A 16,781-nucleotide genomic window follows, 5' to 3' on the forward strand; every position below is an offset into this window, starting at 1 on the left:
AAATACAGAGGACATTAAATAACATTCACTCAGTACATGGCACTCATTTTGGTTTATAAGCTGAAAATTGAGCCATCAGTCTGGTGTCAAGAGTGTCAGGATGGCCGGGTGGTCTAAGGTGCTGCATTCAGGTCACAGTCTCCCTTGGAGACGTGGGTTGAAACCCATCTTCTGACAAGTGTCTTTGTGAGGTGGATACATTTTTGGACTTTTTTTTCCAAGCACCCTTATCAAAAACAATGTCAACAGTTTCTGTAAATTATCGATAAGAACTATTGTCCGTTGCTTGCACTAATTGCCGGAAGTTGGCTAAATCGCAGTAAATCGGTAAAGCAGGAAATCACAGCATCTTCAACAAATCGTGATAGAGGGGCCGAGATAAAGGTTTCGACCCTACATATCAAAAGCACAGCTGTCCATAGTTCAGCAGGTTCACAGTGCAGAAGGTTCAGTGGCACCAGGGTCCCCTGCGTCCCAATCACAGCTGGTTTTTAACTTCTGTATTCTGGGCATGGGAGGGGTGTGCTGCATCGTGCACACACAGTGCCTGTTTCGCAAATAAGTTTTAATAAATACACAGAGAATAATATAGAGTCATTGGCCACGAGGAACACCTTCCCTGACCTTTTATTCTCTCCGGTTCCACGTCACCGTGCCTACCATCCATCTCCAAAACTTGGGGGAGACTAACACTCCCTACCTCCCTTGGTGTGCATCATAGGCGTGCCCATGACGAACACAACATTTCTCCTTAACCAATACAAAACAAACATAGCTGCTAAAAAAAAAGATACTATACTAAACCAGTATACAAGAATAGTACACAACAAGAAATTCCACATTCAGTCAATCCACCCCGAATCCTTGGAGCCGCGTTGAGCATGGCAGTCGAGGACTCAAACTGTACCATTCAAGTCCTTGTCTCAGAGGCACTGAGTTGATTGGTATGGAGCCAGGCACCTCCTGATCTGAATCTTGAACTGGCTCCAAATTCTGCATGTCCACACCCCCTGTAGTAGATGATTGAGAATTAGTAGCAGTCACCACCGGCCATGTGCACTGGCTCAAAATTCAGCATGTCCACACCCCATGTAATAGATGATTGAGAATTAGTAGCAGTCACCACCGGATCCACTGTCAGGATGATCCATCCTCTCTCCTTCATCAGCTTCAGATCCCACTGTTTCCCTGAGCAGGAAGGTCTGGAATTGAAAATACAGAGGACATTAAACAACATTCACTCAGTACATGGCACTCATTTTGGTTTATAAGCTGTAAATTGAACCATCAGTGCAGGGTCAAGAGTGTCAGGATGGCCGAGTGGTCTAAGGCGCTGCGTTCAGGTCGCAGTCTCCTTTGGAGGCGTGGGTTCGAATCCCACTTCTGACAAGTGTCTTTTGCGAGGTGGATACATTTTTGGACTCTTTTTTTTCCAAGCACCCGTATCAAAAACAATGTCAACAGTTTCTGTAAATTATCAATAAGATCTATTGTCCGTTGCTTGCACTAATTTCCTGAAGTTGGCTAAATCGCAGTAAATCGGTAAAGCGGGAAATCACAGCATCTTCAACAAATCGTGATAGAGGGGCAGAGATAAAGGTTTCGACCCTACATATCAAGACCGCAGCTGTCAATAGTTCAGCAGGTTCACAGTGCAGAAGGTTCAGTGGCACCAGGGTCCCCTGCGTCCCAATCACAGCTGGTTTTTAACTTCTGTATTCAGGGCATGGGAGGGGTGTGTTGCATCGTGCATACACAGTGCCTGTTTTGCAGAGAAGTTTTAATAAATACACAAAGAATAATATGGAGTCTTTAGCCACGAGGAACACCTTCCCCTACCTTTTATTCTCTCCGATTCCACATCACCGCACCTACCATCCAACTCCAAAACTCGGGGGAGACTAACACTCCCTACCTCCCTTGGTGTCCATCATGGGCGTGCCCATGACGAACACAACATTTCTCCTTAACCAATACAAAACAAACATAGCTGCTCAAAAAAAAGATACTATACTAATCCAGTATACAAGAATAGTACACAACAATAAGTACCACATTCAGTCAATCCACCCCGAATCCTTGCAGCCGCGTTGAGCATGGCGGTCGAGGACTCAAACTGTACCGTTCAAGTCCTTGTCTCAGAGGCACTGAGTTGATTGGTATGGAGCCAGGCACCTCCTGATCTGAATCTTGAACTGGCTCCAAATTCTGCATGTCCACACCCCCTGTAGTAGATGATTGAGAATTAGTAGCAGTCACCACCGGCCATATGCACTGGCTCAAAATTCTGCAAGTCCACACCCCATGTAGTAGATGATTGAGAATTAGTAGCAGTCACCACAGGGTCCACTGTCAGGATGATCCATCCTCTCTCCTTCATCAGCTTCAGATCCCACTGTTTCCCTGAGCAGGAAGGTCTGGAATTGAAAATACAGAGGACATTAAATAACATTCACTCAGTACATGGCACTCATTTTGGTTTATAAGCTGGAAATTGAGTCATCAGTCTGGTGTCAAGAGTGTCAGGATGGCCGGGTGGTCCAAGGTGCTCCATTCAGGTCACAGTCTCCCTTGGAGATGTGGATTCAAACCCCTCTTCTGACAAGTGTCTTTTGCAAGCTGGATACATTTTTGGACTTTTTTTTTCCAAGCACCCTTATCAAAAACAATGTCAACAGTTTCTGTAAATTATCAAGAAGATCTATTGTCCGTTGCTTGCACTAATTGCCTGAAGTTGGCTACATCGCAGTAAATCGGTAAAGCAGGAAATCACAGCATCTTCAACAAATCGTGATAGAGGGGCCGAGATAAAGGTTTCGACCCTACATATCAAAAGCACAGCTGTCAATAGTTCAGCAGGTTCACAGTGCAGAAGGTTCAGTGGCACCAGGGTCCCCTGCATCCCAATCACAGCTGGTTTTTAACTTCTGTATTCAGGGCACGGGAGGGGTGTGTTGCATCGTGCACACACAGTGCCTGTTTCGCAAATAAGTTTTAATAAATACACAGAGAATAATATAGAGTCATTGGCCACGAGGAACACCTTCCATGACCTTTTATTCTCTCCGGTTCCACGTCACCGCGCCTACCATCCAACTCCAAAGCTTGGGGGAGACTAACACTCCCTACCTCCCTTGGTGTGCATCATAGGCGTGCCCATGACGAACACAACATTTCTCCTTAACCAATACAAAACAAACATAGCTGCTCAAAAAAAAGATACTATACTAAACCAGTATACAAGAATAGTACACAACAAGAAATGCCACATTCAGTCAATCCACCCTGAATCCTTGCAGCCGCGTTGAGCATGGCAGTCGAGGACTCAATCTGTACCGTTCAAGTCCTTGTCTCAGAGGCACTGAGTTGATTGGTATGGAGCCAGGCACCTCCTGATCTGAATCTTGAACTGGCTCCAAATTCTGCATGTCCACACCCCCTGTAGTAGATGATTGAGAATTAGTAGCAGTCACCACCGGCCATGTGCACTGGCTCAAAATTCAGCATGTCCACACCCCATGTAGTAGATGATTGAGAATTAGTAGCAGTCACCACCGGATCCACTGTCAGGATGATCCATCCTCTCTCCTTCATCAGCTTCAGATCCCACTGTTTCCCTGAGCAGGAAGGTCTGGAATTGAAAATACAGAGGACATTAAACAACATTCACTCAGTACATGGCACTAATTTTGGTATATAAGCTGGAAATTGAGCCATCAGTGCAGTGTCACGAGTGTCAGGATGGCCGAGTGGTCTAAGGCACTGCGTTCAGGTCGCAGTCTCATTTGGAGACGTGGGTTCGAATCCCACTTCTGACAAGTGTCTTTTGCGAGGTGGATACATTTTTTGACTTTTTTATTCCAAGCACCCGTATCAAAAACAATGTCAACAGTTTCTGTAAATTATCGATAAGATCTATTGTCCGTTGCTTGCACTAATTTCCTGAAGTTGGCTAAATCGCAGTAAATCAGTAAAGTGGGAAATCACAGCATCTTCAACAAATCGTGATAGAGGAGCAGAGATAAAGGTTTTGACCCTACATATCAAGAGCGCAGCTGTCAATAGTTCAGCAGGTTCACAGTGCAGAAGGTTCAGTGGCACCAGGGTCCCCTGCGTCCCAATCACAGCTGTTTTTTAACTTCTGTATTCAGGGCATGGGAGGGGTGTGTTGCATCGTGCACACATGGTGCCTATTTCGCAGATAAGTTTTAATAAATACACAGAGAATAATATAGAGTCATTGGCCACGATGAACAACCTTCCCTGGCCTTTTATTCTCTCCGGTTCCACGTCACCGCGCCTACCATCCAACTCCAAAGCTTGGGGGAGACTAACACTCCCTACCTCCCTTGGTGTGCATCATAGGCGTGCCCATGACGAACACAACATTTCTCCTTAACCAATACAAAACAAACATAGCTGCTAAAAAAAAAGATACTATACTAAACCAGTATACAAGAATAGTACACAACAAGAAATGCCACATTCAGTCAATCCACCCTGAATCCTTGCAGCCGCGTTGAGCATGGCAGTCGAGGACTCAATCTGTACCGTTCAAGTCCTTGTCTCAGAGGCACTGAGTTGATTGGTATGGAGCCAGGCACCTCCTGATCTGAATCTTGAACTGGCTCCAAATTCTGCATGTCCACACCCCCTGTAGTAGATGATTGAGAATTAGTAGCAGTCACCACCGGCCATGTGCACTGGCTCAAAATTCAGCATGTCCACACCCCATGTAGTAGATGATTGAGAATTAGTAGCAGTCACCACCGGATCCACTGTCAGGATGATCCATCCTCTCTCCTTCATCAGCTTCAGATCCCACTGTTTCCCTGAGCAGGAAGGTCTGGAATTGAAAATACAGAGGACATTAAACAACATTCACTCAGTACATGGCACTAATTTTGGTTTATAAGCTGGAAATTGAGCCATCAGTGCAGTGTCACGAGTGTCAGGATGGCCGAGTGGTCTAAGGCACTGCGTTCAGGTCGCAGTCTCATTTGGAGGCGTGGGTTCGAATCCCACTTCTGACAAGTGTCTTTTGCGAGGTGGATACATTTTTTGACTTTTTTTTTCCAAGCACCCGTATCAAAAACAATGTCAACAGTTTCTGTAAATTATCGATAAGATTTATTGTCCGTTGCTTGCACTAATTTCCTGAAGTTGGCTAAATCGCAGTAAATCAGTAAAGTGGGAAATCACAGCATCTTCAACAAATCGTGATAGAGGAGCAGAGATAAAGGTTTTGACCCTACATATCAAGAGCGCAGCTGTCAATAGTTCAGCAGGTTCACAGTGCAGAAGGTTCAGTGGCACCAGGGTCCCCTGCGTCCCAATCACAGCTGTTTTTTAACTTCTGTATTCAGGGCATGGGAGGGGTGTGTTGCATCGTGCACACATGGTGCCTATTTCGCAGATAAGTTTTAATAAATACACAGAGAATAATATAGAGTCATTGGCCACGATGAACACCTTCCCTGGCCTTTTATTCTCTCCGGTTCCACGTCACCGCGCCTACCATCCAACTCCAAAACTCGGGGGAGACTAACACTCCCTACCTCCCTTGGTGTGCATCATAGGCGTGCCCATGACGAACACAACATTTCTCCTTAACCAATACAAAACAAACATAGCTGCTCAAAAAAAAGATACTATACTAATCCAGTATACAAGAATAGTACAGAACAAGAAATGCCACATTCAGTCAATCCACCCCGAATCCTTGCAGCCGCGTTGAGCATGGCGGTCGAGGACTCAAACTGTACTGTTCAAGTCCTTGTCTCAGAGGCACTGAGTTGATTGGTATGGAGCCAGGCACCTCCTGATCTGAATCTTGAACTGGCTCCAAATTCTGCATGTCCACAACCCCTGTAGTAGATGATTGAGAATTAGTAGCAGTCACCACCGGCCATGTGCAGTGGCTCAAAATTCAGCATGTCCACACCCCATGTAGTAGATGATTGAGAATTAGTAGCAATCACCACCGGATCCACTGTCAGGATGATCCATCCTCTCTCCTTCATCAGCTTCAGATCCCACTGTTTCCCTGAGCAGGAAGGTCTGGAATTGAAAATACAGAGGACATTAAACAACATTCACTCAGTACATGGCACTCATTTTGGTTTATAAGCTGGAAATTGAGCCATCAGTGCAGTGTCAAGAGTGTCAGAATGGCCAAGTGGTCTAAGGCGCTGCATTTAGGTCACAGTCTCCTTTCGAGGTGTGGGTTCGAATCCCACTTCTGATGAGTGTCTTTTGCGAGGTGGATACATTTTTGGACTTTTTTTTTCCAAGCACCCGTATCAAAAACAATGTCAACAGTTTCTGTAAATTATCGATAAGATCTATTGTCCGTTGCTTGCACTAATTTCCTGAAGTTGGGTAAATCGCAGTAAATCGGTAAAGCAGGAAATCACAGCATCTTTAACAAATCGTGATAGAGGGGCCGAGATAAAGGTTTCGACCCTACATATCAAAAGCGCAGCTGTCAATAGTTCAGCAGGTTCACAATGCCGAAGGTTCAGTGGCACCAGGGTCCCCTGCGTCCCAATCACAGCTGGTTTTTTAAATTCTGTATTCAGGGGATGGGAGGGGTGGGGGTGTTGCGTCTTGCACACACAGTGCCTGTTTTGCAGAGAAGTTTTAATAAATACACAAAGAATAATATGGAGTCTTTAGCCACGAGGAACACCTTCCCCTACCTTTTATTCTCTCCGATTCCACATCACCGCACCTACCATCCAACTCCAAAACTCGGGGGAGACTAACACTCCCTACCTCCCTTGGTGTGCATCATGGGCGTGCCCATGACGAACACAACATTTCTCCTTAACCAATACAAAACAAACATAGCTACTCAAAAAAAAGATACTATACTAATCCAGTATACAAGAATAGTACACAACAATAAATACCACATTCAGTCAATCCTCCCCGAATCCTTGCAGCCGCGTTGAGCATGGCGGTCGAGGACTCAAACTGTACCGTTCAAGTCCTTGTCTCAGAGGCACTGAGTTGATTGGTATGGAGCCAGGCACCTCCTGATCTGAATCTTGAACTGGCTCCAAATTCTGCATGTCAACACCCCCTGTAGTAGATGATTGAGAATTAGTAGCAGTCACCACCGGCCATATGCACTGGCTCAAAATTCTGCAAGTCCACACCCCATGTAGTAGATGATTGAGAATTAGTAGCAGTCACCACCGGATCCACTGTCAGGATGATCCATCCTCTCTCCTTCATCAGCTTCAGATCCCACTGTTTCCCTGAGCAGTAAGGTCTGGAATTGAAAATACAGAGGACATTAAATAACATTCACAAAACAAACATAGCTGCTCAAAAAAAAGATACTATACTAATCCAGTATACAAGAATAGTACACAACAAGAAATGCCACATTCAGTCAATCCACCCCGAATCCTTGCAGCCGCGTTGAGCATGGCGGTCGAGGACTCAAGCTGTACTGTTCAAGTCCTTGTCTCAGAGGCACTGAGTTGATTGGTATGGAGCCAGGCACCTCCTGATCTGAATCTTGAACTGGCTCCAAATTCTGCATGTCCACAACCCCTGTAGTAGATGATTGAGAATTAGTAGCAGTCACCACCGGCCATGTGCACTGGCTCAAAATTCAGCATGTCCACACCCCATGTAGTAGATGATTGAGAATTAGTAGCAATCACCACCGGATCCACTGTCAGGATGATCCATCCTCTCTCCTTCATCAGCTTCAGATCCCACTGTTTCCCTGAGCAGAAAGGTCTGGAATTGAAAATACAGAGGACATTAAACAACATTCACTCAGTACATGGCACTCATTTTGGTTTATAAGCTGGAAATTGAGCCATCAGTGCAGTGTCAAGAGTGTCAGGATGGCCAAGTGGTCTAAGGCGCTGCATTTAGATCACAGTCTCCTTTCGAGGTGTGGGTTCGAATCCCACTTCTGATGAGTGTCTTTTGCGAGGTGGATACATTTTTGGACTTTTTTTTTCCAAGCACCCGTATCAAAAACAATGTCAACAGTTTCTGTAAATTATCGATAAGATCTATTGTCCGTTGCTTGCACTAATTTCCTGAAGTTGGCTAAATCGCAGTAAATCGGTAAAGCAGGAAATCACAGCATCTTTAACAAATCGTGATAGAGGGGCCGAGATAAAGGTTTCGACCCTACATATCAAAAGCGCAGCTGTCAATAGTTCAGCAGGTTCATAATGCCAAAGGTTCAGTGGCACCAGGGTCCCCTGCGTCCCAATCACAGCTGTTTTTTTAAATTCTGTATTCAAGGGATGGGAGGGGTGGGGGTGTTGCGTCTTGCACACACAGTGCCTGTTTTGCAGAGAAGTTTTAATAAATACACAAAGAATAATTTGGAGTCTTTAGCCACGAGGAACACCTTCCCCTACCTTTTATTCTCTCCGATTCCACATCACCGCACCTACCATCCAACTCCAAAACTCGGGGGAGACTAACACTCCCTACCTCCCTTGGTGTGCATCATGGGCGTGCCCATGACGAACACAACATTTCTCCTTAACCAATACAAAACAAACATAGCTACTCAAAAAAAAGATACTATACTAATCCAGTATACAAGAATAGTACACAACAATAAATACCACATTCAGTCAATCCTCCCCGAATCCTTGCAGCCGGGTTGAGCATGGCGGTCGAGGACTCTAACTGTACCGTTCAAGTCCTTGTCTCAGAGGCACTGACTTGATTGGTATGGAGCCAGGCACCTCCTGATCTGAATCTTGAACTGGCTCCAAATTCTGCATGTCCACACCCCCTGTAGTAGATGATTGAGAATTAGTAGCAGTCACCACCGGCCATATGCACTGGCTCAAAATTCTGCAAGTCCACACCCCATGTAGTAGATGATTGAGAATTAGTAGCAGTCACCACCGGATCCACTGTCAGGATGATCCATCCTCTCTCCTTCATCAGCTTCAGATCCCACTGTTTCCCTGAGCAGGAAGGTCTGGAATTGAAAATACAGAGGACATTAAATAACATTCACAAAACAAACATAGCTGCTCAAAAAAAAGATACTATACTAATCCAGTATACAAGAATAGTACACAACAAGAAATGCCACATTCAGTCAATCCACCCCGAATCCTTGCAGCCGCGTTGAACATGGCGGTCGAGGACTCAAACTGTACCGTTCAAGTCCTTGCTCAGAGGCACTGAGTTGATTGGTATGGAGCCAGGCACCTCCTGATCTGAATCTTGAACTGGCTCCAAATTCTGCATGTCCACACCCCTTGTAGTAGATGATTGAGAATTAGTAGCAGTCACCACCGGCCATGTGCACTGGTTCAAACTTCTGCATGTCCACACCCCAAGTAGTCGATGATTGAGAATTAGTAGCAGTCACCACCGGATTCACTGTCAGGATGATCCATCCTCTCTCTTTCATCAGCTTCAGATCCCACTGTTTCCCTGAGCAGGAAGGTCTGGAATTGAAAATACAGAGGACATTAAACAACATTCACTCAGTACATGGCACTCATTTTGGTTTATAAGCTGGAAATTGAGCCATCAGTGCAGTGTCAAGAGTGTCAGGGTGGCCGAGTGGTCTAAGGCGCTGCGTTCAGGTCGCAGTCTCCTTTGGAGGCGTGGGTTCGAATCCCACTTCTGACAAGTGTCTTTTGCGAGGTGGATACATTTTTGGACTTTTTTTTTCCAAGCACCCGTATCAAAAACAATGTCAACAGTTTCTGTAAATTATCGATAAGATCTATTGTCCGTTGCTTGCACTAATTTCCTGAAGTTGGCTAAATCGCAGTAAATCGGTAAAGAGGGAAATCACAGCATCTTCAACAAATCGTGATAGAGGGGCAGAGATAAAGGTTTCGACCCTACATATCAAGAGCGCAGCTGTCAATAGTTCAGCAGGTTCACAGTGCAGAAGGTTCAGTGGCACCAGGGTCCCCTGCGTCCCAATCACAGCTGGTTTTTAACTTCTGTATTCAGGGCATGGGAGGGGTGTGTTGCATTGTGCACACACGGTGCCTGTTTCGCAGATAAGTTTTAATAAATACACAGAGAATAATATAGATTCATTGGCCACGAGGAACACCTTCCCTGACCTTTTATTCTCTCCGGTTCCACGTCACCGCGCCTACCATCCAACTCCAAAACTCGGGGGAGACTAACACTCCCTACCTCCCTTGGTGTGCATCATAGGCGTGCCCATGACGAACACAACATTTCTCCTTAACCAATACAAAACAAACATAGCTGCTCAAAAAAAAGATACTATACTAATCCAGTATACAAGAATAGTACACAACAAGAAATGCCACATTCAGTCAATCCACCCCGAATCCTTGCAGCCGCGTTGAGCATGGCGGTCGAGGACTCAAACTGTACCATTCAAGTCCTTGTCTCAAAGGCACTGAGTTGATTGGTATGGAGCCAGGCACCTCCTGATCTGAATCTTGAACTGGCTCCAAATTCTGCATGTCCACACCCCCTGTAGTAGATGATTGAGAATTAGTAGCAGTCACCACCGGCCATGTGCACTGGCTCAAAATTCAGCATGTCCACACCCCATGTAGTAGATGATTGAGAATTAGTAGCAGTCACCACCGGATTCACTGTCAGGATGATCCATCCTCTCTCCTTCATCAGCTTCAGATCCCACTGTTTCCCTGAGCAGGAAGGTCTGGAATTGAAAATACAGAGGACATTAAACAACATTCACTCAGTACATGGCACTCATTTTGGTTTATAAGCTGGAAATTAAGCCATCAGTGCAGTGTCAAGAGTGTCAGGATGGCCGAGTGGTCTAAGGCGCTGCGTTCAGGTCGCAGTCTCCTTTGGAGGCGTGGGTTCGAATCCCACTTCTGACAAGTGTCTTTTGCGAGGTGGATACATTTTTGTATTTTTTTTCCAAGCACCCGTATCAAAAACAATGTCAACAGTTTCTGTAAATTATCGATAAGATCTATTGTCCGTTGCTTGCACTAATTTCCTGAAGTTGGCTAAATCGCAGTAAATCGGTAAAGCGGGAAATCACAGCATCTTCAACAAATCGTGATAGAGGGGCAGAGATAAAGGTTTCGACCCTACATATCATGAGCGCAGCTGTCAATAGTTCAGCAGGTTCACAGTGCAGAAGGTTCAGTGGCACCAGGGTCCCCTGCGTCCCAATCACAGCTGGTTTTTAACTTCTGTATTCAGGGCATGGGAGGGGTGTGTTGCATCGTGCACACACGGTGCCTGTTTCGCAGATAAGTTTTAATAAATACACAGAGAATAATATAGAGTCATTGGCCACGAGGAACACCTTCCCTGACCTTTTATTCTCTCCGGTTCCACGTCACTGCGCCTACCATCCAACTCCAAAACTCGGGGGAGACTAACACTCCCTACCTCCCTTGGTGTGCATCATAGGCGTGCCCATGACGAACATAACATTTCTCCTTAACCAATACAAAACAAACATAGCTGCTCAAAAAAAAGATACTATACTAATCCAGTATACAAGAATAACACACAACAAGAAATGCCACATTCAGTCAATCTTCCCCGAATCCTTGCAGCCGCGTTGAGCATGGCGGTCGAGGACTCAAACTGTACCGTTCAAGTCCTTGTCTCAGAGTCACTGAGTTGATTGGTATGGAGCCAGGCACCTCCTGATCTGAATCTTGAACTGGCTCCAAATTCTGCATGTCCACAACCCCTGTAGTAGATGATTGAGAATTAGTAGCAGTCACCACCGGCCATGTGCAGTGGCTCAAAATTCAGCATGTCCACACCCCATGTAGTAGATGATTGAGAATTAGTAGCAATCACCACCGGATCCACTGTCAGGATGATCCATCCTCTCTCCTTCATCAGCTTCAGATCCCACTGTTTCCCTGAGCAGGAAGGTCTGGAATTGAAAATACAGAGGACATTAAACAACATTCACTCAGTACATGGCACTCATTTTGGTTTATAAGCTGGAAATTAAGCCATCAGTGCAGTGTCAAGAGTGTCAGGATGGCCGAGTGGTCTAAGGCGCTGCGTTCAGGTCGCAGTCTCCTTTGGAGGCGTGGGTTCGAATCCCACTTCTGACAAGTGTCTTTTGCGAGGTGGATACATTTTTGGACTTTTTTTTTCCAAGCACCCGTATCAAAAACAATGTCAACAGTTTCTGTAAATTATCGATAAGATCTATTGTCCGTTGCTTGCACTAATTTCCTGAAGTTGGCTAAATCGCAGTAAATCGGTAAAGCAGGAAATCACAGCATCTTTAACAAATCGTGATAGAGGGGCCGAGATAAAGGTTTCGACCCTACATATCAAAAGCGCAGCTGTCAATAGTTCAGCAGGTTCACAATGCCGAAGGTTCAGTGGCACCAGGGTCCCCTGCGTCCCAATCACAGCTGGTTTTTTAAATTCTGTATTCAGGGGATGGGAGGGGTGGGGGTGTTGCGTCTTGCACACACAGTGCCTGTTTTGCAGAGAAGTTTTAATAAATACACAAAGAATAATATGGAGTCTTTAGCCACGAGGAACACCTTCCCCTACCTTTTATTCTCTCCGATTCCACATCACCGCACCTACCATCCAACTCCAAAACTCGGGGGAGACTAACACTCCCTACCTCCCTTGGTGTGCATCATGGGCGTGCCCATGACGAACACAACATTTCTCCTTAACCAATACAAAACAAACATAGCTACTCAAAAAAAAGATACTATACTAATCCAGTATACAAGAATAGTACACAACAATAAATACCACATTCAGTCAATCCTCCCCGAATCCTTGCAGCCGCGTTGAGCATGGCGGTCGAGGACTCAAACTGTACCGTTCAAGTCCTTGTCTCAGAGGCACTGAGTTGATTGGTATGGAGCCAGGCACCTCCTGATCTGAATCTTGAACTGGCTCCAAATTCTGCATGTCAACACCCCCTGTAGTAGATGATTGAGAATTAGTAGCAGTCACCACCGGCCATATGCACTGGCTCAAAATTCTGCAAGTCCACACCCCATGTAGTAGATGATTGAGAATTAGTAGCAGTCACCACCGGATCCACTGTCAGGATGATCCATCCTCTCTCCTTCATCAGCTTCAGATCCCACTGTTTCCCTGAGCAGGAAGTTCTGGAATTGAAAATACAGAGGACATTAAATAACATTCACAAAACAAACATAGCTGCTCAAAAAAAAGATACTATACTAATCCAGTATACAAGAATAGTACACAACAAGAAATGCCACATTCAGTCAATCCACCCCGAATCCTTGCAGCCGCGTTGAGCATGGCGGTCGAGGACTCAAACTGTACTGTTCAAGTCCTTGTCTCAGAGGCACTGAGTTGATTGGTATGGAGCCAGGCACCTCCTGATCTGAATCTTGAACTGGCTCCAAATTCTACATGTCCACAACCCCTGTAGTAGATGATTGAGAATTAGTAGCAGTCACCACCGGCCATGTGCACTGGCTCAAAATTCAGCATGTCCACACCCCATGTAGTAGATGATTGAGAATTAGTAGCAATCACCACCGGATCCACTGTCAGGATGATCCATCCTCTCTCCTTCATCAGCTTCAGATCCCACTGTTTCCCTGAGCAGAAAGGTCTGCAATTGAAAATACAGAGGACATTAAACAACATTCACTCAGTACATGGCACTCATTTTGGTTTATAAGCTGGAAATTGAGCCATCAGTGCAGTGTCAAGAGTGTCAGGATGGCCAAGTGGTCTAAGGCGCTGCATTTAGATCACAGTCTCCTTTCGAGGTGTGGGTTCGAATCCCACTTCTGATGAGTGTCTTTTGCGAGGTGGATACATTTTTGGACTTTTTTTTTCCAAGCACCCGTATCAAAAACAATGTCAACAGTTTCTGTAAATTATCGATAAGATCTATTGTCCGTTGCTTGCACTAATTTCCTGAAGTTGGCTAAATCGCAGTAAATCGGTAAAGCAGGAAATCACAGCATCTTTAACAAATCGTGATAGAGGGGCCGAGATAAAGGTTTCGACCCTACATATCAAAAGCGCAGCTGTCAATAGTTCAGCAGGTTCATAATGCCAAAGGTTCAGTGGCACCAGGGTCCCCTGCGTCCCAATCACAGCTGTTTTTTTAAATTCTGTATTCAAGGGATGGGAGGGGTGGGGGTGTTGCGTCTTGCACACACAGTGCCTGTTTTGCAGAGAAGTTTTAATAAATACACAAAGAATAATTTGGAGTCTTTAGCCACGAGGAACACCTTCCATGACCTTTTATTCTCTCCGGTTCCACGTCACCGCGCCTACCATCCAACTCCAAAGCTTGGGGGAGACTTACACTCCCTACCTCCCTTGGTGTGCATCATGGGCATGCCCATGACGAACACAACATTTCTCCTTAACCAATACAAAACAAACATAGCTGCTCAAAAAAAAGATACTATACTAAACCAGTATACAAGAATAGTACACAACAAGAAATGCCACATTCAGTCAATCCACCCTGAATCCTTGCAGCCGCGTTGAGCATGGCAGTCGAGGACTCAATCTGTACCGTTCAAGTCCTTGTCTCAGAGGCACTGAGTTGATTGGTATGGAGCCAGGCACCTCCTGATCTGAATCATGAACTGGCTCCAAATTCTGCATGTCCACACCCCCTGTAGTAGATGATTGAGAATTAGTAGCAGTCACCACCGGCCATGTGCACTGGCTCAAAATTCAGCATGTCCACACCCCATGTAGTAGATGATTGAGAATTAGTAGCAGTCACCACCGGATCCACTGTCAGGATGATCCATCCTCTCTCCTTCATCAGCTTCAGATCCCACTGTTTCCCTGAGCAGGAAGGTCTGGAATTGAAAATACAGAGGACATTAAACAACATTCACTCAGTACATGGCACTCATTTTGGTTTATAAGCTGGAAATTGAGCCATCAGTGCAGTGTCACGAGTGTCAGGATGGCCGAGTGGTCTAAGGCACTGCGTTCAGGTCGCAGTCTCATTTGGAGGCGTGGGTTCGAATCCCACTTCTGACAAGTGTCTTTTGCGAGGTGGATACATTTTTTGACTTTTTTTTTCCAAGCACCCGTATCAAAAACAATGTCAACAGTTTCTGTAAATTATCGATAAGATCTATTGTCCGTTGCTTGCACTAATTTCCTGAAGTTGGCTAAATCGCAGTAAATCAGTAAAGCGGGAAATCACAGCATCTTCAACAAATCGTGATAGAGGAGCAGAGATAAAGGTTTTGACCCTACATATCAAGAGCGCAGCTGTCAATAGTTCAGCAGGTTCACAGTGCAGAAGGTTCAGTGGCACCAGGGTCCCCTGCGTCCCAATCACAGCTGTTTTTTAACTTCTGTATTCAGGGCATGGGAGGGGTGTGTTGCATCGTGCACACATGGTGCCTATTTCGCAGATAAGTTTTAATAAATACACAGAGAATAATATAGAGTCATTGGCCACGAGGAACACCTTCCCTGGCCTTTTATTCTCTCCGGTTCCACGTCACCGCGCCTACCATCCAACTCCAAAACTCGGGGGAGACTAACACTCCCTACCTCCCTTGGTGTGCATCATAGGTGTGCCCATGACGAACACAACATTTCTCCTTAACCAATACAAAACAAACATAGCTGCTCAAAAAAAAGATACTATACTAATCCAGTATACAAGAATAGTACACAACAAGAAATGCCACATTCAGTCAATCCACCCCGAATCCTTGCAGCCGCGTTGAGCATGGCGGTCGAGGACTCAAACTGTACTGTTCAAGTCCTTGTCTCAGAGGCACTGAGTTGATTGGTATGGAGCCAGGCACCTCCTGATCTGAATCTTGAACTGGCTCCAAATTCTGCATGTCCACAACCCCTGTAGTAGATGATTGAGAATTAGTAGCAGTCACCACCGGCCATGTGCAGTGGCTCAAAATTCAGCATGTCCACACCCCATGTAGTAGATGATTGAGAATTAGTAGCAATCACCACCGGATCCACTGTCAGGATGATCCATCCTCTCTCCTTCATCAGCTTCAGATCCCACTGTTTCCCTGAGCAGGAAGGTCTGGAATTGAAAATACAGAGGACATTAAACAACATTCACTCAGTACATGGCACTCATTTTGGTTTATAAGCTGGAAATTGAGCCATCAGTGCAGTGTCAAGAGTGTCAGGATGGCCAAGTGGTCTAAGGCGCTGCATTTAGGTCACAGTCTCCTTTCGAGGTGTGGGTTCGAATCCCACTTCTGATGAGTGTCTTTTGCGAGGTGGATACATTTTTGGACTTTTTTTTTCCAAGCACCCGTATCAAAAACAATGTCAACAGTTTCTGTAAATTATCGATAAGATCTATTGTCCGTTGCTTGCACTAATTTACTGAAGTTGGCTAAATCGCAGTAAATCGGTAAAGCAGGAAATCACAGCATCTTTAACAAATCGTGAGAGAGGGGCCGAGATAAAGGTTTCGACCCTACATATCAAAAGCGCAGCTGTCAATAGTTCAGCAGGTTCACAATGCCGAAGGTTCAGTGGCACCAGGGTCCCCTGCGTCCCAATCACAGCTGGTTTTTTAAATTCTGTATTCAGGGGATGGGAGGGGTGGGGGTGTTGCGTCTTGCACACACAGTGCCTGTTTTGCAGAGAAGTTTTAATAAATACACAAAGAATAATATGGAGTCTTTAGCCACGAGGAACACCTTCCCCTTCCTTTTATTCTCTCCGATTCCACATCACCGCACCTACCATCCAACTCCAAAACTCGGGGGAGACTAACACTCCCTACCTCCCTTGGTGTGCATCATGGGCGTGCCCATGACGAACACAACATTTCTCCT

At 45.4% G+C, this 16,781-nt stretch overlaps 7 non-coding genes across 7 annotated transcripts; all 7 read left to right on the forward strand.

Annotated features, from left to right (window-relative positions):
• Nucleotides 1–1,306: 1,306 nt before the first annotated feature.
• Nucleotides 1,307–1,389, forward strand: TRNAL-CAG (transfer RNA leucine (anticodon CAG)). The gene has a single exon. It is a non-coding gene; the product is annotated as a tRNA-Leu (tRNA).
• Nucleotides 1,390–3,735: 2,346 nt separating this feature from the next.
• Nucleotides 3,736–3,818, forward strand: TRNAL-CAG (transfer RNA leucine (anticodon CAG)). Its single transcript has one exon. It is a non-coding gene; the product is annotated as a tRNA-Leu (tRNA).
• A 1,132-nt stretch (nt 3,819–4,950) lies between these two features.
• TRNAL-CAG (transfer RNA leucine (anticodon CAG)) lies at nt 4,951–5,033 on the forward strand. Its single transcript has one exon. It is a non-coding gene; the product is annotated as a tRNA-Leu (tRNA).
• Nucleotides 5,034–9,559: 4,526 nt separating this feature from the next.
• On the forward strand, nt 9,560–9,642 carry TRNAL-CAG (transfer RNA leucine (anticodon CAG)). The gene has a single exon. It is a non-coding gene; the product is annotated as a tRNA-Leu (tRNA).
• A 1,131-nt stretch (nt 9,643–10,773) lies between these two features.
• Nucleotides 10,774–10,856, forward strand: TRNAL-CAG (transfer RNA leucine (anticodon CAG)). Its single transcript has one exon. It is a non-coding gene; the product is annotated as a tRNA-Leu (tRNA).
• A 1,129-nt stretch (nt 10,857–11,985) lies between these two features.
• On the forward strand, nt 11,986–12,068 carry TRNAL-CAG (transfer RNA leucine (anticodon CAG)). The gene has a single exon. It is a non-coding gene; the product is annotated as a tRNA-Leu (tRNA).
• Nucleotides 12,069–14,902: 2,834 nt separating this feature from the next.
• TRNAL-CAG (transfer RNA leucine (anticodon CAG)) lies at nt 14,903–14,985 on the forward strand. Its single transcript has one exon. It is a non-coding gene; the product is annotated as a tRNA-Leu (tRNA).
• Nucleotides 14,986–16,781: the final 1,796 nt, after the last annotated feature.

The sequence above is a fragment of the Pleurodeles waltl genome, unplaced genomic scaffold, assembly GCF_031143425.1.
Source record: "Pleurodeles waltl isolate 20211129_DDA unplaced genomic scaffold, aPleWal1.hap1.20221129 scaffold_39, whole genome shotgun sequence".
In the NCBI taxonomy this organism is placed as follows: Eukaryota; Metazoa; Chordata; class Amphibia; order Caudata; family Salamandridae; genus Pleurodeles; species Pleurodeles waltl.